At 40.2% G+C, this 23,771-nt stretch overlaps 1 long non-coding RNA gene across 1 annotated transcript; it reads left to right on the top strand.

Moving 5' to 3' along the window:
• The first annotated feature begins 2,626 nt into the window (after positions 1 to 2,626).
• LOC124260623 lies at positions 2,627 to 14,604 on the top strand. Its single transcript, XR_006894136.1, has 3 exons — positions 2,627 to 2,637; positions 8,867 to 8,872; positions 14,521 to 14,604. It is a non-coding gene; the product is annotated as an uncharacterized LOC124260623 (long non-coding RNA).
• The last annotated feature ends 9,167 nt before the right edge of the window (positions 14,605 to 23,771 follow it).

Genomic DNA, 23,771 nt, shown 5'->3' with positions numbered 1-23,771 from the left:
ACACAGACACTTCAAGCTTTCCTTTCAATTACACGAAACATACTTGATGAAAGTTGGAACTCAAAAACATTGATCATCTTGGGAATATTAGAATTACACAGATATTCCAACAACCGATAGTCGCCTGGCTATTCCATGTGGAAATAACAAACCTATTCACCGCGGTTATGATAAATATTGATCAAAACTAAATATTTAATTTAGTGGTATCTATCTCCATCAAATTAAATGGAACTTTTGTCAAATTTGGAATTGATGGCTAAGTTACTGCCATCACCAAGAAAGTATCCATACAAGGTGTAACTTCGTACGATTACCAGAATCCAATTCCAATAGCTAATCAGATTTCCTCCAGCACATACTCCCAGCCATTCTACAGTTACCATTGCCATCAACCGACGACAGACCCAGAGTTGATTTATTTTATAGAATCCATGATATAACTTGAACATTAGTTACTCCCATAGACTCCTGTTACAACGTCTGGACCCATGTGGAGCAACGTCTGAGTTTAGTAAGAAATCTCAGCTAATAGTTCTCTACGTCCTGATATAACCACTGCGTTTACTGTCAGTCAAATAGTCTGGTTTCAGTTGGTCTTATCGGTATCGCCAATTATTGGTTTGGTACAACAACCTTACAGACTGTCTACATCTACACAGATTCTAATCAAAACATAAGCACCGCCTTTCCTAAACGATCACGCGTATTCCGAAGGGCTCTAATGCGGCAATGCCTTTATTATAATCTGGTCTTCAGCGTTTATTACGTCATGTCAGCTGAATATGCCTAAGGGTATTATCACATGTCAAGACGGTCCTACGATTCTAAAATTATCTTCTTGTTCAATCACGCTTACTAAAAGCATATATGATCACAAGCTGACTCTGTTCCAAATTACCTGTTACCAGTCTGCTGAACATGGCGCCACCACACATCTTTGATGAGGAGCCAAAGGGATGCAATTACGTTTAGACGCAACACACTTGACTTAAGCTCTTCAAGGATAATGCTGATTGAGCACCACACACTCCGGAAGAAAGTGTTATTTCTTCCGATCTTGACCACATTCATCCATTGTTAAGGGAGATCGAAATGATTTTTCGCTTGACAAAAGTAGGAGTGTTTGTTTATAAGCGCTAAAATAGATCTTCAAGAGTACGTCTAAATACGTGAAGCCGGAGAGAGACCTTGTCCTCAAGAATCCCTTGGTATTTCAAAAGGAATAAACCCATTACGCTTAAACTGTAACACCAACAGATCCATTGTACAGATGGCTCCAGACAGTGGTACCTCCAGCTCTGCTACTATCACTGGATCCAAGATCTCCTCAAGAATCCCCGACAATAGTTCAAATCTTCAATGCTGAGGCCAAACCTATTTTTAATACAGCTTTGACCTGTATTAAACAACAAAACCATTCGAAAAATGTCATCACCTTTTTCAGAATCATTGTCTTACCTTCGGGAATATCAAAGTGATCCCTCAAATCATTTTCGCCACGTGTGCACGTGTGCCATCACCTTTTGCTGGCAAAATAGGCTTAGCAGGTAACACAAAAGGGCGACTCTCAACAAACCGTTGTCGCCACTGTCAAAAGTTATATTTGGAATGGTGTGAACCCAGGTAGGAATTAATAACCTTCATAAATATTAAATCAACAATCGGTCATACATTGGGTTGTCAGACAGGGCAAGACGATGTCATTTGGAGACGTGGCATTGGCATCTGTCGGTTTGCTCACGCATATCTGGAACGAGCTCCCGAGAAATGTCCCTTGTGATGAATAGCTTACCGTTAAGCATATCATTCTTGAGTTTGTTCATTTTGCATTTGCAAGGGATTCATGTTATCATGCAGTAAACTTGAATGATCTGTTTACCCGGGTGAGCTGCCGCCTTATAATGCATTACCTGAAAGGAAATTGCACTGTGTCACAAAGTTATATATATTAGTGTATATCTAGATGCTTCTTTTAATATGTGCGCTCTTAACTCGCGTGTTAAATTTCAACGATTTACCAATCGCCCGTGTTCTAAATTTTAAATGCTATTATAACGCTCTAATGTGCATTTGTAGAGAATTGCTTCCGAATGTGTTTGTTTTGTATAGTGAGCTTTTGCATAAGTTTGAACTTGCCTCGTCGCTACATGGATAAAGGAAAGCCGATGCCACGTAGAAGTTAACTCACTTACTCACTCACTTCAGAATACATTTAGAAAATGACTGTGACAGTTGTATTAAAAACACAACGCTCAGAGAATGGACGGCATGTCAGCACCCTTCTTCGTAGCATATATTACTCAATACAAGTTGTAAGACCACCCTCTCTCTCATTACTATATTAAGATGAATTATATTATTGTTACGGAATCGGGTGCTCTTTGAATATATTTCCATTTCTTCGATTTTCAAACATAACATATAAAGGTTTTATTGTTAGTTACAATAAAGATATTTTGTTTAATTTCACGACCATTTCTATTACCTGTGAAATTTGGAAATGAGCGAATTAATATCTAAGTTCGAATCGGATTTTTCACCTGTATAGCGACGAGAACAAGTTAATGTATATACACAAATGAATATATATAAAGACGAATTCGCCATACACATTTTAATATTACAAAACTAGTTGTAACTGTTCAAGATACAGGCGGAGACCATGAGGACTGAAGGTGCCTTTGCTTCCTCCACAATACTCCTGAAGGTTTTACGGCATCATTTAATTTAGCTATTGGAGGTTGTACGCCACTATTTGAAAACTTTAAACAAAGATTTTTCTTAAAACACTAGATGATGACACTTACATTGATTTCGATAGGAACCACATGTGAGGATCGACCGTTAAGGCACTTTACGGTACTTCAACCTCCTGAACAGAGCCTTCAATCATCTCCGTTCAATACCCATCACATCAAATTAAGAATTTAAGCAATTTGTTGCACAAAAACATATTTACAGTGTATGAGGATGACCCTGTTAGGATGAGGATGGCAATGGTAATTTGTCTTTCATGTAATACAAACGGTCGGTGAGTTAGTCTGGGTGTGAAATCGTGTGTTCGTAACGCCGATGATCTGTGATTGATTCCTCATGTTGGTACAATGTGTGAAGCCCATTATGTGGTCTTTCGCTGTGTTGTTACTGGTATTTTGCTGAAACTGGATTATACCCTAGAATATACCTCACCTTTTCATGGCGAGTGCTTCCTGAAGCACAGACACGTCCCTGTAAATACATACCTTGTCACTGACTCCTGTCCTGCGTTCTTCCCTAGGGTGAGCACGGGACTGTAAGTGATTATTGCTTAAGGCCGCATGACGGTGTGACATTTTTTTAATTGTATATAGCTCCCATCGTCGACACTGCAAGTCGATCCTTTTTCCTCCTCCTCGATGTGAGTTAAGATCCAACAGGACTCATTATCATCATTAGCATTGAACTTTCCTGTTACATTTTTATTGGAATGATGGTATGATGAAAAGGACAATCGGATTACAATGTCAAAGTGTGATTACATTCGGGAAAATGAACAAGTGTGTTTTCTAACAAAGCAGGTAAAAACGACACATGATGACCATTCAAATCGAAAGCCAAACAATCTGAGATAGTGTGAAGTGACGTTACCTATTTCTAGCCAATGGCTCCACAGTGGGTTTTGACTGAGCTAGATGAGGCAACTAGATTTTGTCAGCTGTGTTTTGTTAGCGTCTTAACAAATATTACCGACAATCAGGAGGAGGGACGATGGGGTAGCCTAGTGGGTCACGCCTTCCCGAAGACTCAGCGATGGGAACGATGTGTGAAGCTAATTTATTGTGTCCACACAATGACATTGCTGAACTATTGCCAAATGCGACGTTAAACCATACTCACCCTAAAAAGAAAACGTTATACATTGACGGAACACTTTTACGGTGCGACTTGTTGGATACCACTTGTAGTAATTTTAGCTGTATATTACTCCGTACAGAGTAACCTCCCTTTGAATTGTCGGTTCTTTCACCTTTGTCGCTTTATGGCGGATGCCAGTTACAAAATTGTGGCAAATAAGATGGCAAAATTCGATGTTTGGCAACAACTAGTTGACAATTGAGCATGGCGAAGCTGTGTGCCATAAATGGAATCGGGAGGCCAAATTTCCAGGAGTATGATGAGTGTAAAACTTCCTCCCCTAGAAATTAGTTCAGTGATTTTGTAAAAGAAAAGAAGACAACCTATAAACAGTTACTTTCGAGAAACGTATTTTGAATAAATGAATGGTCCCAGTCCCTTTAGTGATTATGTCCGTGAGTAAATTGTGCAATATGAGTGCATTGGTACAGGAATGGTGAGCTTCCCGGGGCCAAATGTCCAAGGAGGGCTTTTATCACAATAGTAAATGATACAGGGCTGTTCAAGACACTGTGATAGGAAATGCCTTGATCAAATTGTTTTATGTCCATTACCGATGGACGTCCTAGTTTTTACAAATGCACGAAGTACAGACACTTTTGTTTCATCACTTATGTTTGAAATCGTTTTAGGCAACACCCTCCAAGAGAACTTGTGAAGAAGCAAAGATTTCTAGAAAGTCCTAAAATGTCGGTAATCTGTGTTGCACTCTATCGCAGTTTCATCGCGTGCATCTCAATGTATTGCTACTGTCAGTTTCTATCTCTGTTCTGTTTGAATGTACGAGGTATTGTGATTCTGTTAGTAAACTGTAACAAAGTGTTCACAGGAAACTTTCCTTTCACACATTCAGCAATAATGTCATTGTGTAGGATATCATATTTGCTGTGTCCAAAAGCATGGAGCACTTGACAACCTCTCAGGTTTTCTACACGAAAAGACCCTCGGAAACATGAAGATAAAATGGCGATCAAATGGCACAATTTGTGAATTCTGTTTCTGAAATTGTTTTATGTATAAGGAAGATGATCAGTGGAAAGATGTCGCATAGCCTTAAAGTGAGTGAGTGAGTTATTATTTAACGTCACATCGGCAATATTTCAGCCATATCGTGACGAGAACACTTGACATTGAAATAGAATATATATAGAGATTATAAAAACCTGCCGACAAAGGACAGTAAAGCAACTAGGGTATCACAGATATACATGGAAAACTAGTAATTGAATCTAAAATATTTTAACTACAGGGGACAACTCAATATAAAAATAGGCTATAGATCACCAACAACTGAAGGCAGATCACCATACTCTAGGGTCCATGGGGACTTACGCATAGCCTTAAAGGTTACTTACATGCAGGTTTTTCAGTAATATTGAGTAATCTGGTATGGGAGTTGAAACTTCTTTTGTCGTTATTTTCAGAGGGGAAACGAAGTAACAGTTATTCCTTCTGCATGGGGTACAGAAGATGATGGCAAACGCTTCCTCGAAAGGTTAGAGGTCAAGTAAAGTTAGTAGTTCGTTACGCTCGTTTAAAAGAACAACCACAAGTCGTAAGGACATGTAGCGAAAATTGGAATTGAGGTAAATATATTTTGTGAGAGACAGCTTTGTAAATCATTTTGTTCATCACACATATGTAGAAGACTAGTAACACGCAAGCTTCTGTCAGTGTTTCCAAGAGAAACAGACAAAGCCACTACACATCAGATGAGTTGGCATTGCCTTTGTCACCCTTTGATTCCAAACGGATTACTGGCCATGGGTATCAGTCCGTAAAAGAACTTTGTGTGAAACCAACGAATGAAGAAATGTGTGTTATTAACAATTGTACAAGCCACTACACATCAGATGAGTTGACATTGCTTGCGAAGTTAAACTTCGTGGAGTTTGTCACCCTTTGATTCCCAAAGGTTTACCGGGTATCAGTCGGCAAAGGAACTTCGTGTGAAACCAACAAATGAAGAAATGTGTTGTTAACACTTGTACGCTAAAACTAATTACGTTCACAAATCACATACAAAGAAATCTGAAGAAATCTGAAAGCAAACGATTGATCTACAAACAAGAATACAACCAATTAAAAAACACTTATGATTATTACAAATCTATTTTGAATACAGAACAATTTCTTTAAGATTACCCAACAACAGCTCCATTTCCTGAGACGAATGAAACGCCACTTTAACTGCTCTTAAGTATATCATTAAACAGTGAAAATAGAAACTTTACATGATATTTTCCGATTGTCTTCCATACCTTTAGGCCATTACAAATATATCAAATAAACATCCACTTTGAATTGAAATTCTCGAATAACATAATGATCTTGATCTAACAGAATGACATTTAGGATCTAATGTTAAATAGGTGGAACATCCACGTTGGTATGAATAAATTACTTGCAATAAAGCCAACTGTTGGTTAAACCTACTTGGACTGTGAGTCCAGATTTTGAAGATCGCATCATGTTGTATCAGCCACTCCAGATACACCTATTAACATTTACTGAAAGTTGAGGATCGTCAGTTTTGAATCCCTTGCGATGAAGGAATCACCGTCAAGAATGTACTGCGTAATTGTATTGATTTTCCATCACAAAAGATCCATATTTCCATTCTTTATACTACTAGTTCTCATTTAATCAATGATTTTTAAAGGAAATTGAACTTTTTGAAAAATTCTAATATTGGTATAACAAGTAACTGAAATGGTAGTACCCTCCAGGGGGTTTGAAGTACTACAGTATATACAATGTAGTACTAAAGAGGATACCGTAAGACTATTCGCTCAAATAATGTTATTACTATCACAGTCTTAATCGCACTATTTTGTCTGTTTTGGGGACAACCGAAGAACCGAGTTCAGGCATTGTCAATCCCGTGGTGATTTCGGGTCATAAAAGGTCCAAAGCAACCTATACTGATCATGGGAAGCGACTTCTGGATAGCGTGGTCAGTCGTACGTCGACGTGATGGGATGTTTGTCGCTATATCACTGTTTATTCTGGACCAGACTCGATTATTTCTTTGTTACAGCATACCCGATAAAGGTTCTCATGCTTTTTCTGTCAAACGAAGTTAAGTTAATTTGCGATGTTTGTGACTTGTCTTTGAACTTAAATCTTGTAAGAGATCCAATGCAATTAGAAATATATTAACGCCACATATTCCAGCTATATATATCACCGCAGTCTGGTCTGTAAATTATCGAATCGAGACCAGACAATCCAGTAATTGACAATTACACGATTGGGACATGGCATGAAATCAGCCGAGTCTGAAATGATGATCCATTTAGTCGCCTCTTATAAGAATAGGTTGCATTAATTCTTCTTCTAATCCCTATAGAAGAAATCCCTATAGGATCGGGCCTCCGTGGTGTAGTGGTTAGAGCGTCCGCCCGGAGAGCGAAAGGTCGCGGGTTCGATCCCCGACCGCGTCATACCAAAAGATGTTAAAATATGGTACTTGTTGGTCCCTGCCTGGCGCTCGGCATTAATGGGTACAACAAGGACTGGTCGGCTCGGAGTCAGTATAATGTGTCTGAGTGGGGTATTCATGCTTCACTGCGGCATGGTATTTCAGTGGGCTAGCACTATAAAACCAGCTTAAGTCTGGGCTAGTACATGCAGCCGCACATATAATACACACGCATGCACGTCGTCATATGAGCGAAATATTCTCAAGCACGACGTTAAACCCAATTTCACCTCACCTCACCTCTAATCCGGAATCGCCACGAATCCATGAATGAAGTTTAATGAGTTTGATGAGAAGCTAGGGGTCCATTTGTTTTAGTTGAAGTATATTAAATTCTAACCTGCAGTGAGTGAGTATGGTTTTACGCTGCTTATAGCAATATTCCAACAACATCACGGCGAGGGAGACCAGAAATTGGCTTCACACACTGTACCCATGAAGTGAATACAACCCGGATCTTCAGGGCGACGAGTGAACGCTTTAAGCACTAAGCCACCGTCCCTTTAACCTGGAGACCCTCTATGTTAGTATGATATCAATTTAGCACACTGACAGGGAAGGCTTTCGAAAACGTATCATTTAGAATTTTGGAAACAATAAGTCTCCTTTTGCACCATAATCCGAAAATACTTTCAAGCAATTTTGACAGAGTTGTTGTAAAAGTAAAATCTCTTGCTAAAACATCTCAAGCAAATCTGACGATACACCCCTTGGATGTTTTATGCTGCGACACAAATCTTAAAAGACAACCTGGCGCCACATCAGACCGATATGAAGCTGAACTGTGAACTGAAGGCAATAAAGTTAATAACTTGTACACTGACTTGTACATTGATGGATGCACAGCAGTGCCATAATTCGTTGACGGTATACAATCCCAGCTAACACTTTCACGTTGTCACAACGTTATGCTTTCCTTGTTACAACGTTATTTTGTGGACTCCCAGTTATGCTGTCACAACGTTTGGGCTGACGTTGTGATACGTCATTTTACGTCGCCACAGGCTTACAGTTATTTGATGCTTTCTTTTACGTTGTCTTCTATTTTACGTTTTCCCAGTAGTGAACAGTACATAAAAAACAAAACAGAAATTGATATCAATGTCTATTCGTCAATTTGCATGTTGTTTTTGGTCGTGTGTCTTCTGAAGTTGTAGCTGAATAGTGAAAAAAGAATCTCAGAGTGAAATATTGTACAAAAGCTCTCTCGTGACACCAAGTTATAAGAAACGTTGTTATAACGTTGTGAGGAGCCCAAAGCATAACGTTTCCTCAACGTGGCCAAAACGTTGAGTGTTAGCTGGGATGTATCGCACTTCAACACACGTTAGTTTCTACCGTGATACTAACTTTGAAAACAATAGATTCCTTGGAATTTTTGATTGAGATGTCAGGGGTCATGGTGCTTGAAAGTGGACAAATCTGGCTAATACCGAAGTCTCGTGTCTACAGTCGGCCGATGGCGTTTTCCGTTAGGACTGTCAGTAAATCGTGGCATGTTTCCCTTTTCACTTGCGGTACAATGGTGATGACAGACAAATGAAAACACATCATTTTCATAGCCCAACAGTTCACTCTGCATGTTCTTTCCATGTTGAATGTTTCGTTTTCGTTTATCGCGGTACTTTATTAGCGGTGCTGTATTCTACCTGCACAAACCACCCCAGATGCAAGATACAGACATGAGAAATTCATAATTGGTGATATTCATTTGTTTAAAAACTCAGTCATTGTGATGATTTTTCTTGTTTTGTTTGGTTTGGTTTTTGGTTGTTGTTTTTTACAGAGTTTGCTTATAAGGTATGCTTCCAAAGCAGTGGAAAAGACTACAATAGACAAGAGGGCTATAGATCCCCAGCAGCTAAAGGGAGATCACCATACCAGGGACCATGGGGATTTACAGTACCTTTGCTACCTGCATGGGCCCCAGCATGATTTACATCATCCCTCTAGCAACTGACGATTATCAGCAAATTTAGCCAAACTTAAGATAACACAATTTCAATGACTAAGGCCATGGCAATGATAAACATACTCTGAATGATGTTGTCCAGGAAATTTGGTCTGTTCGTGGTTTATCTCTTTGTGCCGGGCGCCAGCGTAAAACATTTACGGAGCTATTTTCCGTACTACATTCTATAAAAACTTCTAACACGGTTAACTCACTTTGGTGTGTATGTATTTCACGTATTTTCTTCTGAAGACCGTCAGCATTGTGTACTTATTATATCTTCTTTAAGCTATATATGATTATGCCATTGCTCGGCGACTTTGTGTATCTCGCGGCCATGGGATGGTATCAGAAAGACTCTCTTTCCACTGGACGACGGAGCCGTCCGATCCTACAGGGTGAGGTGAGGTGAAATTGGGTTTTACGCCGTACTTGAGAATATTTCGCTCATATGACGACGTGCATGCGGGTGTATGTGTATGTACGGCTGCTTGTACTAGCCCAGACTTAAGCTGGTTTTATAGTGCTAGCCCACTGAGATACCATGCCGCAGTGAAGCATGAATACCCCACTCAGACACATTATACTGACTCCGAGCCGACCAGTCCTTGTTGTACCCATTAATGCCGAGCGCCAGGCAGGGACCAACAAACACCATATTTTAACGTCTTTTTGGTATGACGCGTTCGGGGATCGAACCCACGACCTTCCGCTCTCCGGGCGGACGCTCTAACCACTACACCACGGAGGCGGTCCCGATCCTACAGGAATATCTTTAGAATTCATTTATACCATGACTGTGCCTTCACATAGCCAAGTAGACATTGCATAAATCAAGTGGTTTCTTGGGCATATTTAGGCCACGGTTCAAATCCTATCGATCCAATCAACAGTATCTGTGTTACTGGAAAAATGATATATAGCTCGTGATCGTCAATTTCGTGTGTGCAAGACACTTCTGTAGAGGTTAACCAATCTGGAATGCTTAGTGGGATTTGTTTTCAGCCATTCCATTACGTGTGTAACGGGCTTATTGTGGTTGTTGTTGATGACATTCTGTGATTTTGTATGAATGAAAACAGGGTCCGGTATGACCGTTATGAGTGACCTCTAGCTAGCACTGCAAGTTAATCAAAACAAATAGGCGGAGATCAGTCCGGTTTAGCACGTACGAATTAAGCACCTTCATCTCTTCCTGAAGTGGGTAATAAACAACAATACTTCACCAGGGTGAATAGTCTCTGGTTTCACCAGTAATTGTATGACTTTATCAGTGATGGCCTGGTACATGTCAAGATAGATTTAGTTCGTATTTGGAGAAAGGACCTGACCATCCGACAAGCCTGGGTTGTTGAAGACTAATTTTACCTCGGATCTTCACGGGTCATCCTTTCATATATCACGCAAGAGTCATGAACATCTTGCATAGATTATCAGCCGGAACGTATTCCATTTGGGCTTAAGGCAGAACAGGGGTAAGAAATTTATGATTTGATCACTGAAAATGAATGATGACATAGATCGACACGACTTAATTTCACCTTAAGGCCATCCATATTCTTGAAATATGTTTCTCATCTCCAAACTCGAGCAGCAAAAGAGCGGCGGGCGGGCGGAAATAAGAAATTTAAAACATGTTTCACTAACTGTGTAACTTATTTCATGAAATTATGAAACGTAGACATCTTGGTAAAAGTCCTTAACGTTATCTATGTATGTCAAGTCATCTTGCTTCGGAAACATGTTTTAATATAGATGAGAGTGTATATGTTATCCAGACGCGTAGCAAGTCAATTTCTTCGTGTAAGCCCAGTTGGTTGCAAAGCTTTATATTTAGATAGTATTGAGAGCTTGCCCAACCTTTTTAGCAACAATCATGCATGTGTAAGCCCGGGCGTTTTTTCATAATGATAGCTACGCCCCTGTTATCACAGCGGGGCATAAATGTCCACAGCAACGAGGAAAGGGAGATAAGACTAGTTTGTTTCATTTCGTACCCGAAAGACGGGTAACACGAAAAATACAGCTTAATTGTCTGTTTCATTACCACAAACAAGAATATGCATGTGAGTGAATATTGTATTCAGTGATGGAAATGCAGTATTCAACCTTGTCCCAGAGAGGAATACCAAAGACTAACCATTGAGGAGACGGTCAGGACTAGTACACTTTGTAAACGCCAGCTACACCAGCGGCATCATTCATAGGCAGCCATTTACGAATACTGGCTACAAGAAAATTACGATATTCCTTACTGCTACCCACCTCCAAACCTACCTAAGCTGCCAAAAGGTGACATGGCAAACTTTAAAATAGTGGAGTTAAATCTAGTGTCGCATCAGCTCAATTTCAGCCATATAGCGACGCTGAAATATCGAGCAAACCGACGCCCAGGGAGCGCGGTCCAACAACCGTATGTTTTTTTATTAAATATCTGGTATGTCAGCTTATAAAATAAATAACTGAGCTGACCCCTCGTGCCTCTGAGTCGATTCCACTCAACAAATCTGTGACACCACTTCTTATTCCATACTCTGATTACAAAGCTAGCATTAGAACTTACATCCGTGATCTGATGCAGAAGACGTCGGACGCCCAAGTAGGTATAAATAAATTACATGAAAAAAAAACGTATATCGGCTACACCTACTTGGGTTGTCAGTCCAGATTTGAGGAGGTCATTATACGACGATGTCGTATTGGCCATACTAGATGAATACCTGTTAGAAGGTGAGGATCCTCCGTTTTGTATCCTTTGTGATGAGAGAATCACGGTCAAACATGTCCTGCTTGATTGTATTGATTTTTCCATCACAGGGGATAAATATTTCGATGTCAAAACAGCTAAGGATCTTTTTATAATAAAACTTATCATTTAATAATTGGTAATAGGTAAAAAGAATTTGTAAAGTTAATAGAATTATTAGATAAATTCTGAATAATATATTTTGTAAATAGATATATGGTATTTTAAACATGGTAGTATAAATTAGCAACTGCGATTGTTACTGGCTGTATCCTCAAAGGGGGTTAAAGTATCGTAAAATTATTGTCCTCCTGAGAGGATACGTAAGTCCAAAACTTATTTAAATTTAAAACTTACCACATTTTTAAAACGTAGTATTTTTGTTGTTTTAAAGTTCAGCTAAATATTTCCTACAATCGCCAGCGGCTGAAGGGATGGTATAAATCCAACTAGGGTTGGAAAGCAAAGGCACTGTAAGTCCTCATGGTCCCTCGTATGGTGATCCACCTTCAGGCGCTGGTGATTTATAGCCGTTTTTATAATGTATTGTCTTGCATTATAATCTAAGTTTTTAGTTACATCTCTATCTGTGATACACTAGTTGTTTTAATGTTCATCGTCAACAGAGTTTCAATTTCTATTTTCATTGATCTATAATATAATTATTAATTTTCTCGTCTCACTCACTGAGTCGATTACTATGGCCATCATATGTCGTCAGCGACCAGTTCGAACCCAGAAATCCCACGGAAGTCCCATCAACAATAAAAGGAACGGATCCCAACACAGCAGAACATTTAAATACACAATGCCTGTTTCACACGCATGTATTCACTTCCCACATATAATTCAACTCAGAACTTAACCCACTTCACCTCTTTTGATAGTTATTATTTATTTATTTCCTTGATACACAAAGCTGATTCTCGTACGCAAGGTGCACAAATGAATAGAATTACACTGATGGTTATTCCCACTGAAACAATACCTAAAGAAATTAAAGAACATCATATTTTTTTCCGTATTACTTATCTTAAGTAGGAAATATTACACGATATACTACATGCAGGAAACCTTGCAGACCGAAACATGAACAGTAAACCGTCAGATGAACAAAACATGACCCAACGAAATGACACTCAGTCTTCACTGTACACATTTTCTTCAATTTTCATGATACAAATGTATGTATTAAAAGATGTATTGTGATTAAAGTAATGTTCCAGATAAAACGGGAGTATATGACTTCCAATTTAGTTAAATGTGATATTATGTCCCATCTAATCAAGTCAGAATCGGTTTTAGTAGGGTCACAATCGTTTGTTATTCCTATTTCAATCAGTATGTTCGGTTGGGTTAATAGTGAGGGGGTTTAGTTTTACGCCGCACTCAGCAATATTCCAGCATTTTGACACTTTCCTTCATAAGTCCCCAAACATATTCTATTGGATTTAGGTCAGGGCTATAGCTTGGCCAATCTAATAATGTCATATTTTGGGTCCGAAACCAGGCCTGTGAATGCTTTGAACGATGTTTTGGGTCGTTGTCCTGTTGGAAAATCCAAACATTTCCATAGAACACGTGAGCAGATGGAAGTAAATGTCCCTCGAGAATATCTGTGTACCGCTCAGTGTTCATATTTCCTTGAAGTACACAGAGGGGCGCTGCCCCTAACACAGATATGCCACCCCACACGTTAAATTTCGGACTGTACTTTGGGCTCTGATACAAAGGTTTTTTCAGTTTGTTTGGTCCAGAATTTCAGTGTATTAGGAAACAGCCACACAGAACTTTCATCTGAGAAAATCACATTGTCCCAGTTAAAATTTCTCTGCTGTAAGCACCAGTTCAACATTCGCTCCTTTTGTTCAGGTTTCATGATCTGTGATGGAATTCCTCGACTTTTCTGCCTATATATGGCGGTGGTCTGTAAATAATCGCGTCTGGACAAGACAATCCAGTGATCAACATCATGAGCATCGATCTACGTAATTAGGATACGATGACATGTGTCAACCAAGTCAGCGAGCCTGACCACCCATCCTGTCAGTCGCCTCTTACGACAAGCATGGGTTACTGAAGATCAATTCTATGTCGGATCTTCACGGGTTCGGTTGGGTTAATAAGCGTCCAAGACTCGAGTGCTATTACCAACATAACTGCAATGATTGAAAACTACATCTGGTGTCCCGCAACGCGACATCGTGAACCATGTCTAAACCAGTGGCGTAAAAAAATCATACTTAATAAACCAAATACGACAGCAACTTTATATGCTTATAATCACATATGTCAAATGAAGAACATACCCATTGTATTCATTTGTCTGAAAACCAATGTTCAGAACCACTGTTCGCTGATTTTAAGTGGTCCAGTCCTACATTTTGTACAGTTATTTTGCCGTTTAAACCAAATAGAAACTGTGTCTGGGGGAAAGTGAAGACCTGCCCCGATTTCTCGAAGCAAACTTAAGTTTTTACTCAAATTTCAAACTGAGTTTGACAATTTGAAATAGATGAAGGTTTATCTCAACAGATTGACTGCATTTTAAAAATAAAATAGCCAAAACAACTGAAGTAATCTATCCACTAAACTCAAACTACTACGTTTGTCTACTACGTTTGAGTTTAATATCGATTTCAGTTCAATGTGGGAAATGCATTTTCTCAAATTTGAGTAAAAACTCTAACTTAAGTCAAAACTCAGACTTAAGTTTGTTTCGAGCAATCGGGCCCCAGGTTTATATGGAATTGTCACTGTACCTTCAACACTTTATCTCAAGGGAATATTCCCGATTTGTGTTGCTCAAAAAGTCCAACCAACGTCGTCCAATTCGTGCGATGTAAGTGTGCCCTGTTGTGGCGTTTGAAGTCCATAGTGTAATGTAGGACTCCGCCCTGTCCTTCATGATTGATATTCGGAAGCGGAATACGCCCCAAGAACCACGACCAGCTCGGATATGCTTGTGAGAAGGGAACAACTTGTCACCGAAAGGTAAACAGACCTCCCACCCCAAATACTTTTTAGCGTTTTAACTGATCAACTGCGACCAATTTGTTTTAGTACGTGAACAGCTCAAGATACTGTCAAAGAGTTTGCTATGGCTGTCCACCAGGCAGGAGACTGACAGTCGTCGACGGCACGATGTTAATATCTCGTGGCGATGATGAGAGTCGTCACACCAACCTTGATGTTGGACAAACCTGTGTGTCACTATAGTACGTTTGGCTCCAAATCGGACCGATGAATTGCAATCGAACTCGAAAACTAATAAACATAAAATACTCAATGAAACGCTGATCATAATCAAAACATCATACCCACTCTGTGAGGTTTTTGCAGAATTTTTGTCCTAAAAATAAAAAAGTTGTTTAACATACTATCATTAAAATATTGACTCAGTTCACTATTTGTTACGAGGGAGGAGTGCAGAGAAAGGGACAGCCAGGTGTGCGAGAACGGATGGAGACGGCACAGCACAGGTTAATGAATAAATAACTTTGTCTGTGAACGTGCTTCTCGAACACCTGGCTGTCCCTGGCTCTATATACATGTGGTTACATCGAAGATGAATTTCTCCACTAACTTAGGGGAACCAACTGCAAACCTTCTGCAGATGAATTGCACGAGGATCTTGCTTCAACTTGCTGAAAGGTATGTGCAAATATCGTGCATGTGAACAGCTGCGTTTTGGTGTAGAGTTTTGTTAAGAAATCGCCAATTTTTACTGATTTTCATCATTTATTCAACTCATGACAATGTTTTACAATACATCAGTTCATGTGTAAACAGTACCATTAAACTGTACAGAATATTTTGCAAAATCTAGTTTAGATCAGTTGATTGAAGTAAGTGGCTACATTTACACCAGTGAGTCTAAACTTTTGGTGCGAGTATATTAAAACTACCCATATCTATGCCAACAACATGTGGAACCAAAGGTTGGAAATACTGTATCATTTCAGCTGCAAGAACATAAGCAAACTGGTAATACGAAACTCGATTACAGGGGAGAAGAGAGCCGAAGTATGTCGCACCATAAACATTCACCATATCACGCACTCATGCTCAGCCATACACAATGTATAGACGCCTAGGTAGTGACAGCGTCACCGTTGTATGGGAGTGAGTGAGTTTCGTTTTACGCCGCTTTTAGCAATATTCTAGCAATATCACGGCGGGGACACCACAGATGGGCTTCACTCATTGTGGCGTTGTGGGAAATCGAACCCAGGTCTTCGACGTGACGAGGGAACGCTTTAACCATTAGGTTACCCCTCTGCCCCCCGTTGTATAAGAACCTGGTGGCTTGAAATAACGTCTAACTTCTGCAGCGACCCCTTCGTATTATGACATCACAGACCCTGGAGATTGATATTTTCTCCATTTACAGATGAAACGTCAACACCAGATAATAAAAAGTATTCACCAATTGGGTGATGGCGATATCAGATACGTATGGTCACTGAAAACGGTCACGACACCGGGTATTTGTATAGAGGGTAAGCATGCCCCGCCCAACCGAACATGGCTAGCCATTCGTGTCAGCCAATAGATATAATTCCCTCTGCCACCACACCACAGCCACTACTACTCTACCAACACCACAAGAACAGAATAAACTCCTTTAGAAAGAAAGGTCCATGATTCTAAAAGAGAATAAGCCACTTATTATGTCTCATACACAACGAATCTGCGGAATAATCCAAAACAGGGCGTGCTCTTCGTTCGGGAACAAATAATGTCAAATAGGAACCTACGGCTACACATATGTGTAACTGAACCATACAATATGAATAAAGTAAAAGGCTTCTCCACAACGTTGAGCAGATTGCCATCAGTAGCCTCTCGAGACGAGGTTCAATGCCCCTTACAATTACACGTGGTACTATAATGGGAGGGAGCTAAAGCCGTCGAGGTAGGAATGTCTTTCATTGAACCGATAATTCGCGTTTTATTGTTGCCGGAGATTCGTTCGTTTCCGCAGGCTTCTACGTTAGCCGTTAGTGAGTAATTACTCGTCCTTAATATGGATGTAATTAGCTGGCGATTTCCGTTCATCTATGAGAGAAAGCAAGCGGAAGAAAGTCTCACGGTAGTGATGTACGCAGGCGGAGAAAGACTTTTCAGTGTCCCCTGGGATGTCATGGACCTTGGCACGGACCACGATGTTTTCCGTCAGGTTACCGCCGTCCTGGAAATGTACATCTAGATTTTAGCAGAAATGCCTTATGGACGTGGAAAGGGTTTTGTCGCTTCTGATTATGGTGATAATCACATTCTATTATAAATGTTTAAAAAGTGAAATTTCGGAATGAAAATGTCGAAATACATTTTAAAAGTTGTTCAACAGCAATTGTGCACATTGTCGTAACTATTCATAATATGATTTGGGAGGCTGCCAACCCCGATGGTACTTGGGTCTCGAATGAGCGAGTTTAAAGTTAACCTCGCATGAGCTTTATTTCAATATTGAGACTAGATCAAACTTAGTCATATACTTAAGTCACGTACAATCAATAGAACACTCACAGAACGGCTCAGGACACTGTAGTGGCGACTGTATTGAACATGCTCAAAGCAAACGCAGAGCGGTCGCCGTCATGGTGGATTGATCACATGAAGGAGGAGGGAAGGCAGACCGAAGGCAGAGCGAAGGCAGCGCCATCGCCGAGGTCGCAGAGTGAAGGCACAACGGTCGGCGAAAGGACGCCACATTAAAACTGCCTTCTCTCTGCCTTCATTGTGCGTCCGTCGAGCATCCATTGGCGTTCGTTGAGCATTCACTCTGCCTTCATTCAGCGACTAGCGCATCCCTTTGAACAACTACAGCGTTCGCTCTGCCTTTTACTCTGCCTCCCCTCTACCGTTCCAGATTACATATAAATAGGTCTTGTACTGCCGATTTCCACGTTATTTGAGAACTGAGGAGCTTGCGATCAGACGTCTCACAGGAAGGTATGCTACTATACGAAAGGCCAAACCCCTAAAGAGTGCCTCATAAATTACCGAAAACATTGGTCAACAGGAAAATGTTACTGCTGACAATGTTTTTTAAGATATGAACAAAATTGAAAACAAGCAATATGCACGCATTGATACTTTATTTGGAAATCCAGATATCCATAATGAACTCATAAGACTAATGTAGAGTAATGATAGCAACATGAACATCATCAAACAATTCCATCCGCATAGAAATTCAGTTCCATACACAACACTTCAAATCATATGGGCCTGCCATGCAACTGATCCAGCTGCATTGTTGAAGTACAACTTCAGATACTCTCGCAACTGTTTTCCTGCTCGTGTGTCTCGGTTTTGGTCCAACTACTTGTGCAACATCATGCATATTTGCTTGTTGTCTCTATTCTCCAGGTATGGCGTCGTGGTTATCGTCTCCAGTGTAAAGTGCAACATCCTGTAGCGTTGGATATCGGTCTTGCATTGTATTGTGAAGACAAATGCATGCTTCAATCACATCCTGGACTGAATTAGGCATCAGCTGCATCGTTGAAAGTAGAACTTGAAATCGCTGAGCCAAAATGTCAAACCCATTTTCAACTATTCTTCCACGAGAGATACGATAGTTGAAGATCCGTTGCTCCCTGGTGAGTGCCCTGATTGAATATGGCTTCATCATGTAGGTTCTGAGGGCAAATGCATCATTCCTGAGTAGGAAGAATGGTATGTCACGGTCAACATTCGGCAATGGCTCAGGAGTTGGAAAGTTTATTGTGCCATCTTCGAGGCAGGTCTTCAGTTCAGATTCATTGAAAATCTGGCCGGCTGACATCGTTCCAACACCACCAACATCACACCATAAATGTGTATAATTTGCATCCACTAATGCAAGAAGAACAAAAGAAAAATCCCTTATAGTTGTGGTAGAGACAACCTGTGTTTGGTGGACAATGCACGGCTATATGTTTCCCATCAATGGCTCCGCATGCATGGGGTAAGTTCCAACGTCTCGGAAAGTCATCTGCAACAGCTTTACACTCTTTGGAGTTTCTTTGGCATTTGACAACTTTTTTCCTTATATCCATCTCTGATAGCTCTACAAACTTCAGGCACAAAAATAGAGATCGTGCTGCGTGACACACGATACTGGTACTGGAGGCTTGGGTATTTGTCCCCAGTTGCAAGGACCCTGAGGGTTACGGCAAGTTTCAAACCTGGCTCTAAACCAATTCGTGTTCTTTTTGGCGATTCTTAGGTCAACCCGTTGGAGTTCGTCAAAAAAGGCTAGCTTCATTCTCAGATAATTGTAGAATGACCCTTCATCTTCTAGACGCAGTTCTTGCATTAGTTGGTTGTAGTCCCCAATTGCAACCGTCTGTGTGTTGCATCAACCATGGGTGGACCCACAGGGTTCTCAGTCTTCTTCTTCTACGTCTATTCATCCTTCTATTTAAGATGGCAATGGCTATCTGGTTGAAAAACAATGCTTGTTGACCTTGCAAAAAAGCTATTTGCAAACGCAGTTCATTGTTCATGCTTACTAAAGTCGTTATACGATGATTTCACTTAGCATGCTCGTATAGAACTAATGAAAAATTGTCGTAGCCAGGTACTTATATAGCTAGAGCATGCAGGTTGCCGAACAGTCGCCACAGAACGCAGAGAGAAGGCAGAGCGAACGCCAATGAATGCACAAGGAAGGAACAACGGTCGGCGAGAAGGCAGAAGCAACGCCGTTATTTGGATATGATGGTACAGAGAAGGCAGAGGGAAGGCAGAGAGGACGCCTAGGACGTTCAAAGAACGCCAATGAAATGTCAAAAATTGGCTGCTTAGGTCGTACAAGGAAGGCACAAGGGACGCCGGAGCAGTTACACTGAAACATAGGTTTGGCGACCGCTGTGCGTGCTGGTAATTTTTAGAACGCAGAGAGAAGGCAGAGCGGTCGCCGTCCTGTGTAATGAGGGCCTAAATGATACTGAAATTTGTCGAGTTCGGAATACAGGCGCAAAAAGTGAGACTTCGAGGGTTTGTATTCGTGATATTAGGGGGATACTTTTGTATGATACATATTCTAGTATCTCTTTATAAATAAACCTTTCCCGTAATATGTATCTGTTCCATGGAAAGTCTGTCTTACGATCGATGAGCATGTGTGAATGAATTACTCTCAAATAGTGATGGAGACAGGTATTCGTGTCCCAAAGTCACAGACGTTTGTTGCATGTTTAAGTGCTGTGACTTATGTGTTTCCTGTTCCTTATGTTTAATTGCAGGAGTGAGTATGATGTTACGCCGCCTTTAGCAATATTCCAGCAGTATCGCGGCGGGTGACACCAGAAATGGGCTTCACACACTGTATCCATGTGGGGAATCGAATCTGGATCTTTAGCGTGATGAGCGAACGCTCTACCCTCTAGGCTACCCCACCGCGCCAAATTCACGACTGTTCCTGTTTATGCATTTGTTTTTATGAGGTAACATGCACACTCAGAAAGGCACATGTCGTTTACCACGTTTATGAACCCAAAGGAATATTATGATGTTGATAGACCTGAAATTAATTGACGATGACCAATTCTGTACGATAGACCATGATTCAGTGTGAGTGAGTGAGTTAAATTGTATAGTCACATCAGCAACAATTCAGGCATATCCTGACTAAAACAGGTCATACGGTAATAATAGATAATATTATACTATACAATTTTGCGAAAAAGGACAGCAAAGCAACCGGAATATCACAGTTATAGAGATATAAACTAAGCCAGTAACTTATTAATATTTAGGAGAATACTCAAAAAACAGGCTACGTGTATCGCCTGCAACTGACGGTAGATCACCATACTAGGGAATCAGCGTTAATCATCTATATATTCTTGGAATAGGTACTCAAAGGTGAGTGCTGTTTGAAGGATGTGATAAACGGGATTTGATACCTTACATTTCAAGTGATTTCAAGCTGGTACATGTCTGCATGATTCCTTCGAACACATTCACATTCATTCAGCTATACTGATAACGGTTACTAATAAAGGCTGAAAAATTATTTAGTTATTCTGGCATGTGTATTTGACATGTCCATCATATGCTTGTGGAGTCAATATCCCTCTTTATTCATGTATGAATATATGAATAAAAAACTTCAGAAGGACATGGGCATCTGTTGCCTGGTCACTCACACCGGGTTTTTGTTCCGCGATATCATCAACATCTGACAGAGACTCATATCCACATGCTTTTGATATAGTCGGACTTGGTTCCTCGAATCGGGTTTCAGCAGATATTTCTCATGAATATGGACAGGTCACTTATATTTGTGAACAAAATGAATTCCGACAGATAAGGTCTTACACATGTACATCCTTTTGGGGCTGTGGACAAAAAAGTTTTGGCGAGATCGGAGGATCGTTATTTTATTTCTTTACTAAATGGAATGTCCGAGACATCTAGATTCCATTTATATACACGAAATGTATTTGTGCCTATTATTTCTTTTGGGGCTGTGGACAAAAAAGTTTTGGCGAGATCGGAGGATCGTTATTTTATTTCTTTACTAAATGGAATGTCCGAGACATCTAGATTCCATTTATATACACGAAATGTATTTGTGCCTATTATTCTCTTACATACCATGACAACTGCCTCAGATAAGATGTATATGTCAAGGCAAGACATTTTTCAGTGTCGACGCTAGAGATCTCAGGCAAAGGTTCAAAACTTCGATGCAGGATTAAACCAGTTTTGGAAACACTCATGCATCAACCTTAAAAGGGGCGGTGGGGTGGCCTAGTGGTTAAAAAGTTCGCTCGTCACGCCGAGGACCCGGGTTCGATTCCCCACATGGGTACAATGTGTGAAGTCCATTTTGGTGTCCCCCGCCGTGATAATGCTGCAATATTAACAGATGTAAATATATATTGCTTTTCACTTCCGTAAAGACCCGGTCCTAATATTCATCAATTTTTGCAAATTGTGTGTTCAACGTCATAAAATAAGTCCATATGTTACATTTCGATTCAATTTCGAATTCACCCATTGACACTTTGTACGGAAACAAGCCTTCAGACTTTTGTGGTTGTCATCCTGGAATAATCAGCCAGGTTAGCACGCCCTCGTCTGTCGAGTGACCTTTACATGTCCTTGACAAACCAGACAAAGACGCTCTGTTTTGTTTGTAAAAAAACACATGCCGCTTTATATATATATATATATATATATATATATATATATATATATATATATAGACGTGGTTGGGGTAGTGTGTCATAGCATTAGACATTAACACATTTAGTCTTTGAAACTTGATATTGTGGTGTGCATATTAATCTATCGCCTTAAAATAACGTTTGACATATAGTTAAAGAGTTCTCTCGTTACGCCGAAGATCCAGGCTGGCAATTGTGTCAACTCAGCTGTCTGAGTTGCGTTGGGCTTTACGTCACATCGGCATTATTCCAGCCATATAGTAATGAGATCAGGTCTGCATTCATACACAATTTAAGTACAAATGAGTTTTATGTTAAAAACATATGTATTCATTACATTATTATTCAATAACGTGAGTGTTTATATTCTGTCAGTTATTCTGATTACATTACAAAATGGTTTCACGTCGTGCTTGAGTATATTTCGCTCATATGCCTACGTGCATGCGTGTGTATGTGTATGTGTGGCTGCTTGTACTAGCCCAGACTGAAGCTGGTTTTATAGTGCTAGCCCACTGAGATACCATGCCGCAGTGAAGCATGAGTACCCCACTCAGACACATTATACTGACTCCGAGCCGACTAGTCCTTGATGTACCCATTAATGCCGAGCGCCTGGCAGGGACCAACAAGTACCATATTTAAACGTCTTTTGGTATGACGCGGTCGGGGATCGAACCCGCGACCTTCCGGTCTCCGGACGGACGTTCGAACCACTACACCACGGAGGCAGTCTCCAGCTGTCGGAGTTGATTCAGATGTAGAAATTCGTCCCCGGGAACAAGAGCTTCTTACGATGGTCCTGGTCAGCGACTCGCTTCGTTTGCTGCATTCGTATTTTTGTTTTTTTCCCCTTTTCCCCCGCCCTGAATATATTTTCTGACCTGAAACACTAGAGACACATTTATTCCGATTTTCTCCACCAATGACGAACTTACTGCCCTGGTGCGTTTAAAAAATATTCTTCTTTGCATTTTCGTGAAATAACCCAGGTCAGTTTGATCTTTCTTAATCTACATTGATTTTAATAATTATTTTGGAAGCACAGTTACTCGATCTACATCATAAATAAATTAAGAAAAAATAATACCAAATGATCTCAATTTTAAAACTGTCATTTAATAAATCACACTAACTGAAAACATTTAAAATCTAATATTAATCATTTCTTCATCCATCCGTGCATCGTCTTGCTGGATGAGGCCAGATATGAGACACTGATAAAGAGTTAACGGTCTCCCTTCCCTGTTATCCGGAGTGTGTTGATCATTTATGATATAGTCTCACCTTGGTACTGTTGCCTGATTTAGTCTAGCCATTAACAGACTATCGTCATTGTGTGATGTTAACTTAAACAACGAAAAATGACCCCATTCGTAAAGTCGCTACAACTGTAAGTGTGTGATTAAAGTTTCAATATTCAAAAGTAAATAAGATATATTTATGAAAGCCCTGTCATACCATCCAAGCTTCGACCTAGCGTATTTATCTCCAGACGGAACCAGCACTGGTCTTGGTTCC

This window comes from Haliotis rubra, unplaced genomic scaffold, assembly GCF_003918875.1.
Source record: "Haliotis rubra isolate DU_JTF1 unplaced genomic scaffold, ASM391887v1 Scf77, whole genome shotgun sequence".
Lineage (NCBI taxonomy): Eukaryota > Metazoa > Mollusca > Gastropoda > Lepetellida > Haliotidae > Haliotis > Haliotis rubra.
The sequence above is the reverse complement of the archived record's forward strand: the minus strand, read 5'-3'. Positions and strand labels throughout refer to the sequence as shown.